Source organism: Ambystoma mexicanum, chromosome 13 (assembly GCF_040938575.1).
Source record: "Ambystoma mexicanum isolate Mex_15411 chromosome 13, UKY_AmexF1_1, whole genome shotgun sequence".
Lineage (NCBI taxonomy): Eukaryota > Metazoa > Chordata > Amphibia > Caudata > Ambystomatidae > Ambystoma > Ambystoma mexicanum.
This window is the reverse complement of record NC_090938.1, coordinates 562102884-562127140: the sequence shown is the minus strand read 5'-3', so window position 1 is coordinate 562127140 and position 24257 is coordinate 562102884.

Genomic DNA, 24257 nt, shown 5'->3' with positions numbered 1-24257 from the left:
ACCCGAAACTGCTCAGGTGGTCCATTAGTCTGCAAGGACTAGACTTTACCATTGAGCACAGACCAGGGAAGAGTCACGATAAAGCAGATGGCCTTTCGAGAAGGTATGTTGACCGTCTGGGTGAGGGTGCCTATCTCGTGGAAGATTAGGCACCCTAACCTCAGTCTAGGGGGGCAACTGTGATGCCGGAAATGCATCGGAGGGACAGGGCCTCCGTATCCTTGTCCTTTACTGCTTTTTATCGTGTGTTCTGTCGTGTTTTCCGCGCAGGAGTTCATGTGGGACTCCTGGCGGTGCAGCTCTCTCTCTTTTGGTTTGGTGAACAGACCCATTGGATACCCTTATGGCACCCATGGGTAGGGGTGCAACCCTGTGCCCCTAGTGTATGTTTTTGGTCAGAAGTACAGACACCCCCTCCAGTCTTTACAGAGACATGATGGCGAAAGAAGAGATCAGGCACAGACAAGCGCATCTCTCGACAAAGAGAGAAAAGGGAAGAGATGGAAGGGAAACGAAGATAGAACTGATGAGATAGCATTTTCAAAAGACGAATGGATGGGAGGGCAAATTTTATTGAAACTCGATGGCAAAGTCATTGATGACGTGAAACAATAAGAGTGGTTAGATGAGACACAGAGAAAGGGGAAAGAGAAGGAGTTAGGAGTTGAAAGGATAAGAAAAAAAGACATACAAAGGCGAGAACAGCTATATCGCGAAGAGCAAGAAAAACAGCTTGTTCGCAGACCAAGAGCAGCCAATGACCAAGACAGACAGAAACAGCAAAGGTTAGAGGAAGAGCAAATTATACGTGAGAAAAGAATAAAAAGATGAAGAGATGAGGAAATTCGAAGGGCAGATGAACCCAGAAATGAAAAGAGAAAGGAGGAAGATAGGGTCAGAGAAGAGGTGAGGAAACGCAAAGAATTTGATGACGATGTAGAACGTAAGCGAAGACCGAGAGCACGCGATCTTGAATATCTGGGGAGAGAGGTTAAAAAACCCGCTCCAGTTGTAGACTGGGAAGACATCGAAGAATTCTTTCCTGAGTATGATTCAGTACCAGGCACGTCTAGGGCAAATATTGGCAATGACTTCAACACCAGAAGCATCGGAGAAATGATCGATAGAATATATGATTAAATGGGGCTAGAACAAATACCCCAAGGGGAGGGGGAAGACGAGGACCTGGAGAGCACTCAGCTGTATGACACTGAGGATGTCACCCGAAGTAGTGGGAATAGAGAGCTATCCCTGGATAGATTAGAAATAAGTAGGAACAAGGAGGATACGAGAAGTCGCACTAGTTGGGGACAGACAATGGGCCTCATTACACGTTGTGCGTTAAGGGATTAACGTTACCGGTAATGGAATACTGGTATCGTTAAATCCCAATGCCAATTACGACCCGGGTTACCGCTATTAGCGGCACCGCTAAGTACGGTGCCACTAATAGCGGCTAGTTCCCGGGCACGCGACCCTTCATCCCGTAAATAGCGGCATGTCGCTAATAGCACACCATCACAAGCCATGCAGGCATGCAAATAGCGTCATGGGAAAGCCCCAAAAACCCCTTACCGGCATGGCGCTAATACCGGCATCGCGAACCACCCGTTAAGAGAACTGAGCAGTGTTACCACCTGCCACAGGTGGACACAATCAGGACAGGTGGAGGCAATGGAGACTGTGGTAGCACAAAAGGAGCACACCACACCCCTTCACACACCCCTTCTCACACCAAGATGGTTCCAATACTAGCAGCATTACATGGGCTGGAGGACATGATTGCAGTGCAGCAGCAACAACAACAGGCAGCACAGAGGAGACGCAGGAGGAGGAGGAGGGCAAGACAGGTGCAGCAAGCACCACCAGGGCACCTAGTAATACCACAGAGGCAGCCACCAATCCCCAGGAACCGAGCCAGTCCATTTAACATAACCCCTGAGCAGATACACACCCTGTACCGTCTAGACCGGGATACCATCACCAGCATCGTGGACATGATACATGATGACATTGTGAGCCTCATAGACATCAGAACTGCCATCCTCCCTCTACTGAAGGTGGTGACCGTGCTCCACTTCCTGGCCACAGGCACCTACCAGCATACAGTGGGGCAGATGCATGGCATCTCACAACCATTATTCTCACGCACGCTGAACCAGGTACTCGATGCCCTCCTGAAGCATGCACGTGAACACATATTCCTGCCACGGACTGCCCAGGAGATTGCAAACACCAAAGTTGCCTTCTATTCACTGGCAGGCATCCCAAGTTGCATCGGGGCCATCGAATGTACACATGTGGAATTGGTGGTCCCACATCACAATGAAGTAGTCTACTGAAACAGAAAGCAATTCCACTCTATCAATGTCCAAATGGTATGTGACGCAAACAAGATAATCACACATTGTTGTGCCCGATTTCCCGGATCAACCCATGATTCAATGGTCCTACGGAACTCAACCATACCACGCTACATGGAGCGACAAGCCGGACAGCGTTCGTGGCTACTTGGTGAGTAGCAGGGAAAGCACATGGCAGTGTGATTGGGGGGGGGAGAGATACATACTCCAACTGGGTGTGATTGGGGGGGAGAGATACATACCCCAACTGGGTGTGATTGGGGGGGGGGAGATACATACTCCAACTGGGTGTGATTGGGGGGGGGGAGATACATACTCCAACTGGGTGTGATTGGGGGGGGAGAGATACATACTCCAACTGGGTGTGATTGGGGGGGGGGGGTACATACTCCAACTGGGTGTAGACAGCCGTCCGTAGGAAGAATGGACATACAGATGTACGCCTATGTGCATCAGGGAAGGCCACAAGCTACTTGAGAAGAACCCACATGCAATTTTAAGCTGCACAACATTGAGAACAATCCAGGTTTCCAAATATTACACATCCATCCACATCCACATTGCACATCATGCCACACCACATAATACACAAATCAGCAACATTGCGTCAAGATAGTTATACATAATTAGCGCAGCACAACATCAATACAGCAATGTGCCCTTGAATGCATGCAAAGGGATCACCCCTAGCCATAGCATTGAACCGCACATCTATAGCACCACTGAAGTGATGCTTCACAGCATGGCAACATCGATGTCGGAATGGCAGTACACTAGCAGTGTGGTACCAAATTTGCCTGGGCCCAGGGACACCTAAGACCTGGCCTCAACCAGGACATGTCAATTACTGTCAGAGGCATGAATCGGGCATGTCCACTTGCAGGGTCGAGCTCACCTTTGCACATTGCAGTCACACAGATTGTCTGCATGCATGCTGGTAATCGTGGATTTCAATCACAATGCAAAGTCGATTTGTGTGATATGTACAGGCCGCTCTTGAGGTGAACAGTAACAGGTCCCCATTCTTCCCCCCATACAGGTGATGCCGGCTATCCCCTGAAGAGGTGGCTCCTTACCCCTGTACGGAACCCACAGAACAGGCACGAAGAGGACTACAATCGTGCACATATCCGTACCCGTGTCGTGATTGAGCAGACATTTGGCCTTTTGAAGACACAGTTCAGGTGCATAAGCAGGTCGGGTGGGGCTCTCCTGTACGGCCATGAGAAGGTGGCCAAGATCACCATGGCATGTGTCATGCTGCATAATATGTGTATCAGACGGAATGTGCCACTGCCCCCTGACGTTGAAATGCAACCACCTGATGAGGATGATGATGGTGATGAGGACGGAGGTGACGGGGATGCTGGTCATGCAAGAGGCGATGCCCAGGAGGGACGCGATGTGCGACAGCATCTGATCAACCAAATATTCTGAGACACAATGTTGAACTCTGTAGGATGGATATGGGTATTAGTGCACTGGTGTCTGTGGTGAAGCGCAAAATGGACCCTGTCATCAATAAAGTACACATACACAATGACGAAGTCCAAGCCTGTGTTTTGACTAGTCACCAGTGTATTAATGTATAATGAGATGATAAAGTGTATGTCCCCAACTATCCCACCACCCTTTACCACACCCTTCCCCCACCACAACCCAGAAACACCCTTTCCCCCTTCCCCCACAACACTCCCGAAACACCCTTCCCCCCACAACACTCCCGAAACACCCTTTCCCCCCTCCCCCACAACACTCCCGAAACACCCTTTCCCCCCTCCCCCCACAACAACCCCATGTGTGCCTTGCACAATGTTGGTGTCCTGCTGCACACGTGCCAGCTAGACCCTGCTGTCCCTAATTGCCATTGCCACCACCATTTGGAGGTTGGGATGATGTGCGCCTAGTGGTGCACATGGAGCGGCGGAGGGGGCTTGTCTGCCTTGAACTCACAGATGATGAGGAGGCTGTCTGTCCCTGTGGTGGTGGTGGGAATTGGCGGTCCGTCGCGTCCACTATACGCGTGAGGATCTGCCTCAGTTGGCCAATCTCAACGCACAGCCTGTTGGTACAGGCTTCCATCGCCTCCCTCGACTGCCTACTCTGTGATGTCCCCCCTGAGACGGGCAGCCTCTTCCACATGCTGTCCAACCAGCACTGTAATGTCCTCCTGGCACTGCCTGACGGTGGCCAGGTCATGGGCACTGTGGCCAGCTTGTGGTGTGGCTGCTGTGCCTACATCTACGTCCCAGTCATCAGGTGAGGCCACCGGTGGACTCCAGCACCCTCCCGTGTTTTCCTTGCCAGACTGGCCATGGACACAGGATCCTGGTGTTGGCCTCGGAGTTGCTTCTGGGGTTCCTGGGGGGGTGGGGGGTGCATTTGCATGCTGAACTCCATAGGGTCCTCCACACCTGACAGCGGTGCTGTGGCAGCTGCCTCACCAGTAGAACTTGTGGCAGCGGAGTGTGGCCCCTCCGTGAGTGTGACCTGTGGTGGGGGGTTCACGTCAGTGCTGGTGTAGGCTTAGGTATTGGCACAGTGGCGATCTTGAGATGTTTGCCCCTCTACAGGGGCTCACTCCTCCCTGTGCCACTTGCTGTGGTGGGGGTGTCTCCTGTCTCCTGTGCCCTGAGTTTTTTCTTTGCAGGGGGGCCTGAGTCGCAGTGGCAGGTTCTTCGCTGTCTGTATGTGAGCCTGTGGGGGACAAAGAGGGGGATGGCATTGGTGATGGTTAAACGTGCTTCATGCAGAATCAGTTCATCATGCTGTTCTGTGCATTGGGACTTCATTGGTGGGAATTCAGGTGATGGGGCTGTTGAGTGGGTCTTCCATGCATGGGTCTGTGTGGCACTTGTCTGTGGTGTGTAGTGATGCGTGCATGTGTGTGTGTTGGGGTGTGACACTCACATGGGCAGGGTTGTGTGCATGTATGATTGTGGCCGCATCCATGAGGTGAATGTATCCACACATTTGGGAGGTGCCTCAACATTCACAGTGCATTGTTTCATGTGTACACTTACCTCCATCTGATGTATTGGCCACGCCATGCTCCATGCTCCTGACTCCCTCGATTGATTCAACGCCAATCGTGCTGGTGCAGATCTCCTCCCACTCCTTCAATTTAATTGGTGAATCCGCGCCACCTCCTGTGGCCATGGCCAGCTTGCGTTTCGCAGACAGTATGCTGTGGACCCGGAGGTGGAGATCGTCCCACCGCTTCCTGCACTCCCTGGCGGTGCGGGTGGTGGTGCCCACTGCACTCACTTTCAGGGCGACCTCTGCCCAGATGCCCTTTTTCCGGATCAGGGTCTCCCGCCGCATGTTGTTGGCAAATACCACTTCAGAGTTTGCTGCTAGTGTCTCTGTCAGCATAATGAGTTCCTTGTTCGTAAACCTCTCTTTACGCTGGCGGTCGGTGTTTTTTTTTATGGTCTTTGGCATGGTGAGGGGATCCTCGTGGCTTTGGGATGGCACAGTTCTCGAAACAGGTCCAGGGGGCGGAGGATGGCAATGGATTGTGTTTTGAAAGATGGGCGCCGTGCTCTTTCCCGTTCCTGTGCGATGACGCTATTTCCAGTTCCACTATTTAACGGTGACCGCTAATAGCGGTGTCCGCTATTTGCATGCTTCTGGAGGTAGGAAGTGCTATCAGCGCTTTCGTCGGTGCCGCTAAGGGCTTTTTTGGGGTCTTTAACAACATGCCGGTAGGGTCATTACCGGCATGGCGCTATGTTCATGTCCGCGTACTCGTAATGCTACGCAATTAGCGCCCTCTTGACTAGGCGGACACGTTAATAGCACAATGCCGGTAAATGCCATTTTTTTACCGCGTACCGTGTAATGAGGCCCAATGTCTGACTCCGAAAGGGAGGAGCGCGAGGAAAAGGAGGAAGAAGGACGGAGCGAAAGACGACTCCCAAGGGAAAAAGGAATAAGATGGTCAGACACTAGCGAGTCTGCACCAAGGGTATCAGGCTCACCCACACAGTCTGACCGACATGAAGAAGTATTTCATGGTCAGAGGGGGGTGTCTTTGCCGCCCTATGTGGACAGACTCAGGACATTGCCAGGTAGATGACGATGCAGGAATATTACCCCTGCAGTAGACAGGAGAACAATGAGAGAAGAGAGAGAGGGCTACACATTCCAATTTCCGTTGCTCGAGAAGGGGGGTGTAAGACCGCAATATATTCCATGGCCACACATGGATCGAGACCATTTGAAAAACAAGCTTCCAATGCTGACATCGGGAGCCGGTAAATGGATGCATGAGTTAGAAAAAATGACAGGAGGAAACACGTTAGCCACAGGGGACATCAAAGGTCTCCTAATCGCCATATTTGGTGAGAGAGCAGACGATGTGTGGGCACGAGCAGGCTACCGTGGTGTCAACACAATTAATACCGTGCACAATGGAGCTCCATTTAACAATTGTAGAGCCGCGGTGTGGAAAGCGCTACGAGTACTATACCCAGATACTTCCGATATGGGAGCTATAATGACGCGAAAGATGAAGGAGTCTGAAGATCCGTTAATTTACATACAGAATTTTGAAGATGCATGGGTGCTCGAGACTCATGAATCTTGGACGAAATCTATACCTGTGTTTTACCATATATTGTGCCAAGAACTGCCAGAGCCGGTACAGAAACAACTCAAGAAATGGGTGGGAATTGAAGCCAAGCCTTGGGCTAAAATACAGTTGACCATCGCGCATTATTGTAGACTGCTGCAGGAGAAGAATCGCAAAAAGGAAGCAACATGGAAAGGTGAGGAAGCGAAATTGGTGCAAAAGAAACTGTCAAAATATGCTCTTGAGGGAGCCATGATAACTAGCACAGCTGAATCAAGCATGCAGCAGGTGGCTAGTCCACAGCAGAATAATCAGGGTAATACAGGGTTTTATCCAAGGGGAAGAAGATTTAGGGGAAGAGGATGGCAGAGCAATCAGGGAGGTTTCCAAAATAATCAAGGAGGTTTTCAAAATATGCAAAATGGTAACCAAGATATGTCAAATGGGCAAATGATCCGACCACCGCCATTATGTTGGCTGTGTGTATTTGTATTTATTTTATTTGTATAGCGCACCAGGCCCGAAGGCAACCGGGCGCATATCTTTGAACAGTAATTACAAGAATGGCAAGGTTACAGTTAAGGTTACAATAAGTCATTTGCATGAACAAAGGCAGTAAAGTACAAGAACAGTGCAGATTGGTGGACAGAGTAACAGGAATCAGGCATAAAGAAAATAGTGGCAACCAGATGGTCTAAGAAGACAATTGGTCAGGTGTGGTAGCTAGCCAGAGCTTAGCTTTGTGTTTGAATAAGTTAGGTGAAGGTAGATTTCTAATGGTAAGTGGCATAGTGTTCCAAAGTTTGGCAGCCAGGACTGGGAAGCTAACACCTCTGGCTGTTTGAAGCTTGTATCTGGGGATCATGAGGCATTGAGTATGAACAGATCTAAGTGACCGAGATGGAGTGTACTGAGTGAATCGCGAGGCTAGGTAGATGGGGGCCTGGTTATTTACGCATTTGTAGGTAAGGGCCAGCGATTTCAATGATATCCTTTGGGCGACTGAGAGCCAGTGTAGGTTCTTCCTAGTTTCAGAGATGTGTGCTGATCTAGGGATGTTGAAGGCCGCTCTGATACCGTTGTTTTGGGTGATCTGGAGTTTGTTAAGGTTACCTTGGTTAGTGCCTTGGTAAAGTACGTTGCAATAGTCCAGTTTGGACATAACCAATGTCCTGGCAAGGATGATACAGTTCTGAGTGGAGAGGAATGGGTGGCAGGGTGTGATCAGCTTGCATGTGTAAGCCGAGGCAGTGACAACTGCGTTAGTTTGCCTCTTTAGGGAGAGTGTGGAATCTAGGTAGATTCCCAAGGTTTTAGTATCTTTGGATACTTTGATGGAATGGCCATCGATATTGAAAGAGCTGAACGATGGGTTCAGCTTATTGAGTCTCTGTTGTGTGCCCAGGATGAGGAGCTCTGTCTTGTCGTCATTGAGACAGAGGTCATGTTGAGCCATCCAAGCTTGGATGGCTTGGTATATGGCATTCAGAGCTTTAGAGTCTGCAATGTAGTCACCAGTGATGGGGATGAGTATCTGGGTGCATAATTAGTGTAGGTGATGCCCAGATAGTCAAGCACATCAAACAGAGGTTTGGTGAATACATTGTAGAGTGTGGGGGATACACAGGATACTTGAGGGACTCCACAGGGGAATGACGTTGGGTCTGCTGAAGAAGTGGGTGAAAATACTCTCATGTGTCTATTGTCTAGGAAGGACCTAATCCAATTAGTGGCATTGTCAGAGAAGTGGGCCGCAAATTTCAGATGATGGCAAAGGATTTGGTGATTGACCAAATCGAAAGCTGCCGATAGGTCCAGAAGGAGTAATAGGGCCAGTTTGCCATTATCTTTTAGGTCCTCCATTTGGGTTTTGAGGTCTAAGAGGGCTGTTTCTGTTCCGTGCTTAGGTCTAAAACCAGATTGTCTTGTACCAAGAAGATTATTAGATTCCAGATAATTCTGTATCCGTAGGTATGCTGCTCTCTCTAATATTTTTAAAAGAAACGGGACCGTGGTGATGGGTCTCTAGTTGGATGGTATCTCTGGATCTAGAGTCATTTTTTTTAGAAGAGGGATGACCCAGGCATCCTTCAGGTTATTGGGGACCATTCCAGATTGAAACGAGGAGTTGATAAAGGTGGTTATGAAAGGAGCAAGGTCGTGTGCCGATTCCTGATGATAGGTGCAGGACAGGAATCACCTTGACAGTTGGAGGGTTTTAAGTTACAGATGATTTTTTCAACCTCCGGGATGGTGAGCGGCACAAAGCTGAATGGAGTGTGGGAGAAGGAAGTGGCCGTTTTGGGCGTCGTGGATTTAGTTAGGGGGGAAGTGAAAAGTGAGTTTTGTTTGGCATTGATTTTGGATTGAAGGGTGGTTATTTTGGTGAGAAGTGCATTTTGGATGTTGTTGCACCACGTGCTGTCTTTGCTACAGGTATCAGGGATGGTGAAGGGGATTCTAATTCTTTAAGAATTCTAAATAGCTCCTTCGTGTTTGATTCAGGTTGCGATATATGCTGGTTGTAAGTCTCTTTTTTGGCTTGTAGGATTGCTTCCTTGTAATTGAGGGAAGTGATGAGAAGGAGGTCTTTGTTGGCCTCACAAGGAAGACTTTTCCAGAGTGCTTCAGCCTTACGATTTTCATTGCGCATAACTCTAAGTTGCGGGGTAAACCATGAGTTCAGATGGGCTTGTTGTTTGGATTTCCGTAATTTGAGCGTTGCTCTGGTGTCAATGGCTTTGAGCAGTGTTTGGTTCAAGGTATCTACTAAAACGGTGGGGTCATTGTGCTGAAAAGCGTAGTTTTTCAGAATGGGAAGGATGAGTGGGTGTAGTTTGTCCCTAGTAATATCCTTTTTGTTCCTGGTGGCAAACCGGGGGCTATAGTAGGTTTGGGATGAGGGTTGGTGGCTGGTAAGTGAAAGACAATGATATGGCGGTTGGACCAAGCACAGGTGGAGTTAGAACTTATCGATATATTGCAATTGAAATCTGCAATCCAGTCAAGTGTTCTGCCCTTGTTGTGGGTAAGTTCAAGAATGCATTGCTGGAAGCCTAGGTTGGAGAAGGTAGTAGCGACCTCGGTGGCCATAGGATCCTTAGGGTCGGATAGGCCGAGGTTAATGTCACCCAGTAGTAACACCTGTGAGTTAGGCTTAGTATTGTGTGGAATGGCAGGGCATTTGGCACGCACATGCACAAATCAAGGCATGATGCAGAGCGGCCAAGGAACAGGAGCAGGTATGGCAAATCCACCTGCAGTTTTACAGCAGGGTCGTGCACAGAATCACATGGTGCAACAACAAGCGCAAGGTGCACAACAAAGGGTGCAACCGCAAAGCATGGGGAATTTTCCACAAGGACCATTCCAACAGGCACTGCTGCAACTTCGCAGACGATGAGCACAGGGCAGACCACGAACCCTGTAATGGAAAGTAACAATGGGAATGGGGGAAATTCACCAGCACACGGTGGGCCAAATTTGTATATAAACTAGGACAGCTCACTGGGAACCCTGATGTGTTCTATCCTATCAGTGACACCAGACCCTCACAGGGAACCTAGGGTGGATGTTGTTACAGGGGATAAAGAATATTCCTTCTTAGTAAGTTAAACATGACAATCTCCTTCACGGAGAAGGGCATAGTATGTTCCACTCCAGGAATGTACTACTTAAATGTATGCGAAATGATTAGAGCATACACAGAACACATAGCCATGAGGGCCATACCATTAGAGCCAGAAATGTTTGCATATGGTATGCGTGTGCTTATGGCAGGATTGCCAGGCCTTGCAGACAAAATCATGAGAACCCCTGATGAGTTCTTATTCAGACCCAGAATACTGATGCATGAGGAGAAGGGACAAGTATTTCCCTTGATGATACAAACGGCTGCAGTGAAAGGGAGAGTGGCCTTGATTGATGTTATGATGACGAGGGCCGACAATGGTGCGCAGTAATCGCCATTGAAGAAGGATATCGATTGACCGACGTCACTGATGATGATCTGTTTGAAGAGCAAACAGATATAGGAGAGACAATGGTGGAAGTGAGTCTCGCCTTTTGAGTAAGGATGATTAAAAGAGAAGTACCTCAGAGAATGATGTTGGCACTAAATCGTCCTGAATATTTTGATGACGACATAGCCAAGGTGCCTGTCTCAGTATGGACTACAGGCCCCTATGACATAGGCCTCTTGAAGGGGGTTGGAGAAGTGAAAATTAAACTGAAACCAGGAGCAATGCAGCCTGACAATATCCCATGTCCAGAGAGGCAGATGAGGGGATTTTTAAGACAATTTCTGCTATGATAGAGCAAGGCATCTTAGTGATGCCAGAGTCGTTATGTAATACGTCAGTTTACCCTGTGAAAAAAAGTAAAGGGGGGTCATGGAGGCTAATTCAAGAACTGAGGCCAATAAATGATATTGTTGAGGCCAAGTTCCCTCTAGACCCTAACCTGTCTACAATTCTATGTAACATACCCGTTGAGGCAAAATATTTCACAGTGATTGACTTGAAAAATGCATTTTTCTCAATCCCGTTGCCCTGTGACTCACAAGATCTGATGTCATTCATGTTCAGACAAATGCGTCTGAAAAGCACCAGGCTGCCACAGGGGTCCTGTGAGTCCCCTTCTATTTTTAACAGAGTCATGCAGATGGATTTGAGCAATATCGCACTAGAAAGTGTCATCCTGCAATACGCGGATGACATCTTAATTTGCAGCACCACAGAAGAGCAATGCAGACATGATTCTGTTCAGCTATTGACTATACTGGCTGAGAAAGGATATAAAGTTGACAAGGAAAAGTTACAATATTGTCAACAGGCCAGTTGATCTCAAATGAAGGAAAGAGAGTGACCCCAGAAAGGGCTGAAGCCATATTGAACACGGCTAAGCCACACACGATAAAGCATATGCAGAGCTTTTTAGGCCTATGCAACTATGTCAGGACATGGGTCTTTCGACTACAGCTCTTACACCAAGCCTTTACTTCATGCCCTAAAGAAGGCCCAAGTGACGAAAGAAAAGATTGAATGGTCTGAGACCATGGAGAAAGGATTTGCTGAACTCAAAAGAGCCATCTGCACAGTACCAGTTCTGGGGATCCCCAATTATGCAGAGGAATTTTACCTGTTTTCACACAAAAATGGCAGCGTTATTACGGCTGTACTCACACAGAGAACCACGTTGGGGTACAAGCCCCTGGCATACTATAGTGGGAACTTGGACCCAGTTATGAGGGGTCCTTTCCCGTGCAAACAAAGTTTAGCTGCCGCAGCGTTCACCATAGACAAGGCTACAACCATTGTAATGGGGTGCTCAATGACGTTGTATGTCGAGCACTCGCTATTTGCCATTTTAGAGAAACCAAAGGGCACATTGACATCTCAGAGAGCTTCTGCTTAAGCAGTGATCATATCAAATCCATCGATTAAAATAGTCCGATGTAAGATAGTGAACCCAGCTATGTTCATAGCAGAGCCAGTCACTGAAGGAGAGCCCATACATGACTGTGCAAATTATGAAGAATTCTATGCTGAAATCCCCAGGGTGAAAGAAAATGCCTTGGCAGAAGGAGAGATCATCTTTATTGACGGGTCTTCGAGGATCGACCAAAATGATGGGCAAAGGTACACAGGCGTCGCTGTGATGAAACACACAACGAATGGAGAGTTGTGAGTGCTTCTTAGTGCACGAATGCCATCCCATTATTCAGCACAGGCTGCAGGATTATTGGCATTAATACTCACCATTGAGAATCACGCAGACCAGGAAGTAACGGTGTACAGTGACTCCGCCTATGTGACATCAACAGTGCACGCAGGATTAGCGCTCTGGAAAAGGAGGGGCTACCTCCGAGCAGACGGCACACCAGTGCAGCACGGAGCCTTATTGGAAAGGCTAATCAAGGCACTACAGCTCCCAGTGGGCATAGCAGTTGTGAAATGTGCCACCCACACAAAGGGGAGAGATTTTATCTCACGCGGATATCAAGCAGCAGACACGGAAGCCAAGCGTATGGCATCCAAAAGTGAAACAATCATGGAAGTGGAAGTTATCCATGCCAACGAGCGAATGTTGGTTACATGAACTGCACCTGAAAGTTACAGTAATTTGGGGCAAACACAGCTAATGGAACTCCAAGGGGAGGCACCACAGGAAGAGAAGAACCTGTGGAAATGTCGAGGTTGTTCTTTAAACCCCTCTGACAGCCTGTGGCGACAAGACAGCACTGGTAAACCAGTAATGCCTGTAGCCCTGTTAAAAATAGCGCTGGAGCAGTTACACTACCCGGCGCACATGACAAAAGAGAACCTAGCAGCAACACTCGCAGAAGACTGGTTCATACCCAATTTAGCAGAGCATGTTGCATTCTTTATGGTAAACTTTATAATTTGTCAACAATTCACAGCGGGGCACACATTTAAAGTAATGAGAGGAGTCATTCCAAGTCAAATGGGCTTTTTCAACACTTGCGTGTCGATTACGTCGACATGATTCAAGAATGTAACGGGTACAGATACTTAACTGTTGTGGTGTGTCCATTCTCTAGATGGATTGAGGCAGGCCCATGTACACACCCAGACTCTACCTCTGTGGCCAAGTTTTTAGTGAGAGAAGTGTTCCCCAGGTGGGGGGTGTGCGAGGTCATGAGGTCAGATAATGACCCTCATTTTGTCAATGCAGTGTTCAAGCAGATTAGCTTGCTGCTTGGTATAAAGCACAAGTTCCCGTCAGCGTATCATCCACAAGGTAATGGATTATGTGAGAAGCTCAACGGCGTGTTAAAGGAAAAGATAGCCAAGTTGAAGCTTACTCTAAAAAGGGATGGTTGCACTGCCTTCCACTGGCACTGTATGTACTTCGGAACCAACCCCGGTCCGACCATCATCTTACGCCACACGAGATAGCCACGGGAAGAAGAATGAGAACTCCTCTGACACCCCGAGATAGAGCTAGATGTGATACTCAGTCAACAGGAGAGGTTTTAGGGTCTGAAATGCAAAACGATCTGAACTGCATGACATCTTGCCTTACTTTAATTTCTGACCAGCTGCAGCAACGACAAAAAGGGTGCAGCACAGCACAGAACACAGAAGGAGACACTACAACAGGCCAAGTTCAAGGTCTACATGTTCCACCCATCTTCCCTGGAGACGCCGTTCTTGTGATGAATCATACAAGGAAAAAGTGGGACTTGCCAAGGTTCAACAGTCCTTTTACAGTGGAGGACTGAACTCCGTCCGCAGTGAAACTACAAGGCAGGAGAGCTTGGATTTTTCTCGGTGATATAAAACCCTACATCGGACAAGGCCCCCTGTCTGCACCCTAAGCAGAGAAATCAACGAGCAATGGGGACGAACCACAGCACGTGCAGACGAGATCCATGATGCGGAAGAAGGACGCATGACCAGCCAGACAAAGACAAAGAACTTTTTGCAAATTGTGGCTTAAATTGGACACTTCGTCTAAGCAAAAAAAGGGATAAGGACATAAGAAACAGACATTCTGTGCATTCTAGTTGCAGGGTGAAGAAGAAAATTGCACGCACAAGCCACAACACAGTCTGATGACTTTGAACTGAGGCATACCTAAGCTTTGAGAAAAGAATAAGCCAAATTTTGACAGAGGACACTTGCATTGGAAGCAAACACAGTATCCCGACTCGCTCCACACCAAGACCCTATTCGGAATCACTTATGGTGTACCACAATAGCGACATCGCCAAGGATGTGGTCACCTATTTTGACCTAGTGCTAAGATCATACCTAACATTGGTAGGGAGGCTCACCAGTGTCACTGACTTTCTACAGGATCCTGAAAACGAAAAGACAATAAGACAACTCCTCACTGTCATTGCTGAACAATTTATCCTACTCCCTGAGTACAGTGACAAAGAATCAAATGTTCCCAACACAGGCGGAAATAGATGAGCTCATGAACACACTGTTCTTTCGCATAATCGAGGACTGTCCAACTCTTATCGGGAGAACAGCAGATACACTCACATTCCTCAGAGACCCAGCAAATACAGGACATTTAAGCCATCTTTTAAATAAAATCATAATTCTAGTTGCACTCCATGTGACCGGACAGTGCAGACATTGTTCACATTTAGGAGAAAACATATAATCCTAAACCTCAGCAAGACAGGACGGATGTCCCTGTCACCAGAAGACACCAGGTTGGCCCATAATGTTCTCTTTCACCTAGTCACTGACTTTCCAGAGCTAGTGGGGAGACCAATCGATGTTGACATCCTCACTTTCATCAGAGACCCAGCTAATATTGCACAGATAGGAATGCTCCTACACAGAATCGTTCTCCAAGTGGAACTCTCTAAACATCAGCGGAGCTATCTGAGGAGATTCTAAAAGACTTCTGCCGAGGGACAGATCAAGGGAGCAGTGTCAAGAACTCCCTGTGTCCAATTTATTGCTATTTTTCCCTAGTCCTCCGCACTGATCAACGTACACTATGTCCTCAGGACTGAAGCAAATCCGAGGAGTGGATTGGGAGCTTACCTATTTTGAACATGCAGAGTAAAGGGACTCACTAAAATGTTATTGTTTTTCTGATTTTTCCAATAGTCTAGCAAAGGAACTGTATCCTGACATAAGAGACAATTTGTCACTTGCAAGAGGGGGGACACTTGTGAAGCACCTGACACTCTTAAACACAGAACTCAAAAGACGATATTGGGTAAGGGACTAATAACATTGACATTTGGCAAATGATCGAGATGGGCGTCCAGAGCAGCAATCTGGTTCTCCCACAAGAAGAGAGGCAACCACGCTTCTCTGGAAGAAAATGCTGCCACCTGACCTACAGGAGCATAATGTACCTATGCATCATATTCATTATTGTTTTACTGTCATTAATGATCAGAACGGCATTCTTTATTGGTGCACAAAGCATCCCAATTTCAGTTCACCCACCTAATGATGCAGCCATAAAACCCACAAAAGCACCCAGACCTTATATAGTCATTCCAGTCTCTAAAAGATCTGACTGTGGAGTGAATTAACTTGAAATGGATGTGAATATCAATGATACACACACACTTGTGGTCACTAACAAACAAAAAAGCCAGAGACAGGGTCGGCAAGGAATGAATGAAGTAATATCACTGAAAACTACACGCATGCAAACACTGAATGCACACGATACAGGCCTAGTGTCAATGACTGCAGAACCACAAATAAAGCAGTAGAGAAGAAGAGACTGCCTGCCATAAGAAACTCCACAGCAGATGTTGTGAGAAAACAAGAAGAGTTAAAACGAAAACCAACAGAAGCAGTTATATCAGAAACTGTTAAGAAAACAAGAGCCAACTCAGAAAAACTCTCTGCACAGACACAACTGATAGTAGACTCATCAGTTCTGCACATAGCCAGAGCAAGGAAACTACAGGAGGAACTGAAGAACAAAACTGCAGAAACTGTATTGCCAAGCATATCTATTCCAACGCAAGGGACAAGTACCATTTCTACAATACAACCATACACCGGACCAGTTTCAGGCTGGTTGGCATGGACATTTGTAACCAGCAGGAGAAAGATGTATGAGGAGAGGGAAAGAGCTACCAGGCTCTTGTCCACTCAAATGGCCCAGATGAGGAGGCCTGCACCATGGACCAGGATACCTGAGACTCCTCCAGCAAGAAAAAGCCATACAGATGCATTCACGGATGTAGTCATAGCCAACTACAGGAAAACACTAAGAATCAATAGAATCATGCATGGAGATGACAATGAACTGAACGACTACCTGGACAGCACAGCACATCTGGGAAACAACATTTGGTACCAGCACATGAAAGAAGTTGGAAGACGAAGTTCAGAAGGGGAATGCTTTGTTTGCGCACGCCTACCATACACCATGGGGAAGTCCAAGATCTTCGTAGCTGTAGAAATCGATGTCCAAACAGCACATTGTATGTCACACATAGCAATGTGCAAGACCAGAGGCCATTCATGGGTAGTGATGCCTCTCTGAAATGGGCAACTGAAGCAACTGATCCAAATGAAGACGATGATGTCCAGGACAGAAAGACGAAACACATTGTGATCAGATATTAGAGGCCTGGAGTTAAAGGAGCAGAGATCAGAAGAGAAGCAAATCAGAAGCTAAATGTCCAAGGAAAAACTCCAGAAGAAGCTCAAAGATAGAAGAATCGAGGCCAAATGCAAATTTTGGGAACAGTGCTTTCACCAGACGGATGGGAGAAAGGAGTAGGGATATGCCGAGCCACTACGAGCCAACCATTAACATAGTGCGAAACGGATGCAAGCCAGTATTGCCAAAACTTGTAAAACAACTGACATGGGTCGAAGACAGAGGAGGACCCTTGCAGATAGTGCCACTAGAAAGCCCAAAGTTCTGTTTCAGAAATAACGGCACAAGGAAGATGGGAGAGAATCAGAACTGTGGACGAGTTTTTGACGCTCCAGGAATGGTACATGGAACTGCAGTGATTATGGATCATTATTGGGAGTGTGGATCCAAAGCATACATCAGACTGCCAAGAGACTGGGAAGGCATATGCACAATAGTGAACATCCACGTTTCAGCATTGGTGATCCCGAAAAGTGACCTGAATATTAACAGTTTTCCAAAAGCAGATGCTCACCTGAGGAAAAGGAGATCTGTGGAACTGATGAATCGATTGAAAAGGGAAAATTACTGCTCTGTCAAATCAGAAGAAGCCTTTCATGCAATCCCATATGAACTCAGGCTGTTCAGCCTCACCTCATCAGTGTTCGCAACAATTTTCATGCCAAGATTCCAAGTTGGAGCAAATACTAAATGGTTACAGATAACCAGATGGGAGGTTCCGCAGACCATCAACACAACAATAAAAGGATTCAATGCAATAAAGGAAGAGTTAAGAGCCATCCGACTGATGACTCTCCAGAACAGATATGTGCTTGACATGATCACACCCATGGATGGAGGAGTTTGTGCAAAAATAGGAGAATCATGTTGTACATTTATACCTTCGCACGACGAGGAAAATGGAACTTTAACAGAAGCTATAGGTATGCTGACGAAGCAGCAGAACCAGATGATAGACGAAACTGACGAAGATGATGATGACAGCTGGTTTGGATCACTATTCTCTTGGATCCCACAATGGATGGCAGACATATTCAAGTTTCTAAGAGCCCTGCTAGTGATGATATTACTAGGATTTTGTGTTATCAAGATAATAATCTCGCAATGCCAGAAAACTGCGAAGAAAGCCATAGGGATGAAGATCATGATTGATGTCAAGCCAGAATGGAAGCCCAAAGACCTGACTGATTAAGAAATAAGAGACTTTGTGAAGGCCAGCAGGCACGCGCCAGAAGGTACAACGTTTTTCTATCCCAGGAAGCATAGAAACTATGTGGAATAGTCCAAATGGACAATATCAACTAATGACATGGAATAAAGACGAACATGTAAGGACAGCAGGAAGCCTGAAAGGAGTAATAAAAATATGGACTCCAAAAAGACACTTCTTCAAACCATCATGTATAGATCCAGTAGATGAAGAAGGAATGAACCCAGGCAATGGAGTGAAGATAAATATAGAAGAATCGAGTGACTTGCATCCAAAGAAGGAGGTGAAAGTGGTTGATGAATCACCCAGAGGGGCGAGTGTAGAGGAGGTCCCAAATAAAGCATGCACTCCCATCGCCCATTTTGAAGTATCAGGAACGTTCACACCAAAATATGTGATGTATGATGAGCAAATAAACCAGCAGAGAGCTGCAGTAGGGCTCTGCCCAGTACCCATCAGAAGAGCAAGACCTATTGAAGTACCAATACCCAGACAACCATGGACAGTAAGGTATCCATTGAGAAAACCCTACCAACAAATGAGACGAAATGAAGATTGCCTAAGTACCGTCCTGGAAGAAACCAAAAAGGTCTTAACGGAAGACGATTGGTGGCATCACGAGAGTCCGGACCGTCTCACAGATAGAACAAATGATGAACCAAGAATGACACAAGGAGACGAAATGCCATGAGAAAAGAGATTGTGAGCTTAAAGTGATAGAAAGCTATCAAAGCGTAAGAGAGTTAAGCTGTAAGCAGGATGAAGATATTCAACCAGCTAACGCCTGTACATATGCTTGAAACTGCAAGAAAGCTGAGAAAACAGTGCGGCTTGCTAAGCTAAGTAGAAGACTAGCGCGGCAAGCACCCTTGTACATGATCTACCTCAAAACGAAGCACATTATTATAAGTGCAATTCCACCTTACACGAAAAGCAGAATCAACTCAAGTTACTAGAGGCCAAACAAGACAAGATTCATATTCTAGCAAAATGAGAAGAGACGGCTGCATCGAAACTCAGCAGATGCAACTCATACCAAGAGAGCCAAGGTCATACCAATAGAAGGAACGAACAGTAGCTACATCTAATTGAAAATTAAGAACAGAATATCCTGTCTTTGAAAGGTCAAGATAAGGAAGCGTAGGCAGGTGGCAAGCCGAATAAGAATTAAATGCACAAATTGAGAGAACCTAGGAAAATTCACGGTGTCCGCATCACGTGATCACCCGAGCGAGGAGAAGCATGAGTTCACACCTACGCTTGGCATCCGCCCAGGAGGAGATATCAGAACTTTCCCAGACAGAAGATGCAGTTTTGAGGCGAACCACAGTAACATAATTGACACATTGTTGTTGAAGTGATGATTGATTGTAACCTTAATTGAAGGAAGGCCGGGTAGCTGAGGGGGCACCCTGCACCTGGCTGACCATTCTGCGTGCTGCTAAGTAAAGTGGATATCTATAAATAGGGTTGGTGCCAACCCAATCACAATGGACCACACAATCTAGGGACCTATAGTAGTAGAACCAATGGGATGTCGTACTTTTAGTGATGTCTACAGTAGTCATTTTGAAGGAAGGGCTTAGACGCCCACCTGACAGTATTTACCCAATCCCCTCACTCTGTTACCATATACAGATATAGCACCTATATTAAAGGTACCTTTTCCGAACCAATAGAAATGCTTATTAACTTTTGAGTGTTACACTTCACTTATGACGAATTTGCAGTATAAATGTGTTTTTTATGAAGTTCGTTGGAGTTGAAGCGAGACTGACTATCGCATCACTGCTGATTGCCATGACTCCCCGTTTTTTGTACTTGTCATTAAACGGACTCCCTTTGCCAAACCATTGAGTTGTCCTTATTGATTGGTGTTGGAGTAATAAATCTGCACCCCCATCCATCTCAAGGTGCAGCTATCTCGTCTTAAAGTACTCTCGGAGCAAACCTCGGCTCTAAAGGCCGGACGGGGGTCTCCTGAGTACAAGTACAATTAAATTGAGTGAACCTAACACTTATTAATACAGCGTATTTGTATTTTATTGTGTTTTATATAGCGCTTTAAGCCAAAGCGCTGTATAGTTTAAAAACAAATTAGCGTTCAAAATCATGGAGAATTTTGTCTGAAGCACTACATAAAAGCCGGGTTTCATTATTATACCTTACAAAGTAGTTGCAGTAATCAGGTGGAATGGATATCGAGGGTCAGCCTTTTGATTGCCAAAGTGCCATGGCGGTTGGGAGAGCACTGTAGAAACCAATAGATAGCCTGATCAAGACATGTGGCATGCTTCCAAAATAAAGGAGGGACTAGGGCCTGAGGAGACAAATGAGAGAATGTTTTTGTACCTTCCTCCTTGGTAGGGTGACAAGTTATGGGGCAAACTCAGAGCATTATTGCACAACTCTACGCGCCTTTTGAGCAAAGGTTGGGGCCCTTCATGAGGTAATGCCCAATGTCTTAATAACCACAGGAAGGAGATCCGGAGGTGCTCTAGCACTTTAAGTGCTTCATATACTAGAACTCCCTGGTGGGACTAATTACGGTTCCATGTCATTTCGCCGAGCACCTTTTTTCTGACGGGTGTTTTGCCGTGGGAGTTTTGCCCAAAAACTTCATTGAATTTAAAAAAAAATATTTTTGGTACGGTTACCCCCCAAATCCCTCCCCTATAATCTTTTATTTACTTTCCCTATCCCTTTATTTACCCTTTACCATCCCCCACCAAAATTTCGATGGGAATTTTCAGCAAAACACCCGTTGGAAAAACGGGTGTCCACAAAAGGACGCAACAATACTGTAAGTACAGCCACAGCTGGTGGACAGTCATCTTGTTTCCACAGAGATTGTTTGCTGTTGCACAAAGACAGTTCCTCGTTTGCATTGGGAATGCCTCCATGCACATGAGGGGACAGCCCTTTGCGAACACCCACGCCCTTGATTAGCTTCCACACATTCCATATTATTGAACGAGCTGTTCCACAAGCTGCAGTCCCTGGGGTATTTATTACCCACACTGCACTGGACACAGTAAAAAGGGCACAAATGCATTTTGCACTTACAGCAAATGGTCTGTCACGTGGCCCAAAGAGTGTTGTCAGACATTTCAGTAGGATCAAATTAATGTGCGGCGTGCCGGCATCATAGCCTTCAGCCACGCTTCATTGCGGGCCTATTCCACCAGGCGCAGTCTCAAGCAGAGTCATGAGCAATAGGCCCATGGCCGAACCGAAAACACAAAAGGCTGGTGTGTGGGCCAGGTTTTTGGGTCAAAGTTGACTGGGGGCCACTTTTTAGGCCGTTTTGGGACAGTTTGATAAGTTAATTCACTCTGAGGCTAGTAGTTTTGACCAGTGTTGCTGAATACAGATATTCTTTAAAATGCACAATTTAAATCACACTATAACAAAAGACTCCCCCTTGGTTACTATTCAAACCGTGTATACAAAAGGGGGGGAGGGTCCTATTGAGCATGGTGGAGTAGGACACAAAGGGCCTCATTACACGGAAGGCGGTGATCGAGGGTGCTATTAGCACCCTGGACCATGCCGGTAAATTACCGGCACCGCCTTGGCAGAAAGGGGATTTACCGCCCCATTCCAAGGTTGGTGGGGCGGTAAATCCCCCTTCCGCCATTGCCCTTCCCCATTCCCATTTCTGCCCCATAGGGCTCTATGGGAATGGGGAAGGCGCTAATTACGGCACCGCTATTTTGCGGTGCCGTAATTAGCTCCGAGGTCCCTTAGCGGGTTGGTTTTTAACGCCTGCAAAAAGCAGGCGTTAAAGCACCAACCCGCTAAGGGACCTCGTAGTAAGGCGGTAAGGGTTAACGGTCACCGTTGCCATTAACGGTGACCGTTAACCCATACCGCCGTCCGTGTAATGAGGCCCAAAATCTAAGCACAAACAACGGTCTCCACCGGTTTTAAAAAAGTTATTTCAGTGAGTCATAACTTATGTTGTGTGTATCGATTATGATATCACAATGACTTTAAAGAGAGCCAAAGGCACATTTTTGAGAGCCATCAAACTAGTTGTATCGTGAACTGAATGAATTTGTTCAATTTCCAAATTAATGAATAAATAAAAGGTAGTAATAGAGTTATAATATGGTTTATAACGACAGATATTTGTTTTACATAATGAAACACATGTTTGAAAAAATACATAAAGAAGAAGGAAAAAATATAGTAGAACAATTTAACCAAATTACATAAACAAATGAAAAACAAGTTGTATAAAATTCAAGAAAAATTGGATTAGAACAAATGATTTGCATGGAAGGAAGAAATCAGGACTTTCTATGCATTTAATTTTAAAGAATGACTTACATGAAAAGAAAGAAAATAGGACTTTCTAACCATCAAATGTCATGGTTTAGCTAATCAGTCCTAAAGCAGGTCTGCATACCTGCTGTGTCCAAATGGACATCCTCAGAACGTTTCAGCAACAGAGCCACCTGCCAGGTGTTGAGTTCAAAAGGTGCCTTCCTCAGGGCGACAAAAACAACTGGACCCTGTGGGGAAGCAGACACAGAGAAAGGACAGTGAAGTCTATTGATGGCTTGCAAAATTAGTTTGGCTATTCTGATAGTTAGTAATTTGTCCTGGAGACAAATGAGATCTTGGCAATAAGAGGCAGATCAAACACAAGTCAATGCCGTTACTGTAAATCTCCAACAGAAAAAGAAACGATTCGTCACCTCCTGTTGAATTGCCCTAAGACTCGAGAGATTCGGGGTATCTATTTGAAGAACTGCATCTCCGATTTCACAGCAACCGACGAGGAGACCTGTTGGAACAAGTTGATTGCAGGCGACAAACAGGGCTGGGCCTTGGCTACTGTAAACATCATGCAATACATCATTAACTCAAAATGTTCCGTAGAAGCTTAGCCTTTAGCTGCCCGCCTGTAGATCGCGCAAATATAGACCAGTCACAAGCCAGAGCTCCCTCCATGCAGGTTCTCACCGGCTCGCCAAGACACCAGATGAATCATTAACAGCTGTTCGCCTCGTCCCTCTTTGAGACCTGAGACCTTCCGGAAATCAGATACTAAACATTGGAAACATTGGAGGGGAATTTCAGCTATTTATTCTTCGTTTTGTAAAAAAATCCGAAGGGATTAAACACAAAAAAAAAAAAAAAAAAATTTGTCTTAGTTAGACTGCTTAATTACTTAAAATCCCTAAATGTCAGCTTACCCTTCTATTCAAACAGTGTCACAGAAAGGATGAATAGCCATTTTCAACTGTGGGCCACTTTTCCATTGGTGCCCGCAGCCTGACTCCCGATTCGTGCTTGGGACTCTAGGAGCCTGAGGCCCTGCATTCCGATTCAGAGTAAATGAGTAAAGAAGATAGATGCCCCAGTTTGCCATTCCTCCTCCATCTCTGAAGTTAGCGCCTCTCCCAACATTTGAAGTTAGTCCCGGCCTAAATGTTTGCCTAGGTGCACCCCTGGATGTGCGCACTTGCATTTTGTTGGGCAGAGAGGTGAGGGAAGCCTTTCCCCGAAACTGGCAGTGTTAAAGTTTTAGGACTCAGTTGGCCCTCTACAGGGTTTGGGTTAAAGTTAAAAGCTTTTTCCAAAATCAGCCGGCTACATCATGAGGGGGCCTCATGGAAACTGCTCCTAAATTGGAACCCTGTGACATGGCCCCTTACAATTACAATTAGGAGTATGTATATGATTATAAGTACGATGATTATGATTGATACCTGGATATGTATCGTGATCGTATGTATGCATTCAAGTGAAAGATATATTTTAAATAATTTTATATAATTTTTATATAAGTGGTATATTTAATGTTCTGATTGTAAGCATGTATTAAGTATGTATTAGTTATATGTATTTGTATGGTTTGTGTAAAGTTCAAAATGAACTAATTCACAATAAATCTATTATTATTATTATTATTATTATTAAAGTTTTACTGTGTTTGCACCCCTGACCCGACCCCACCCACACTCGG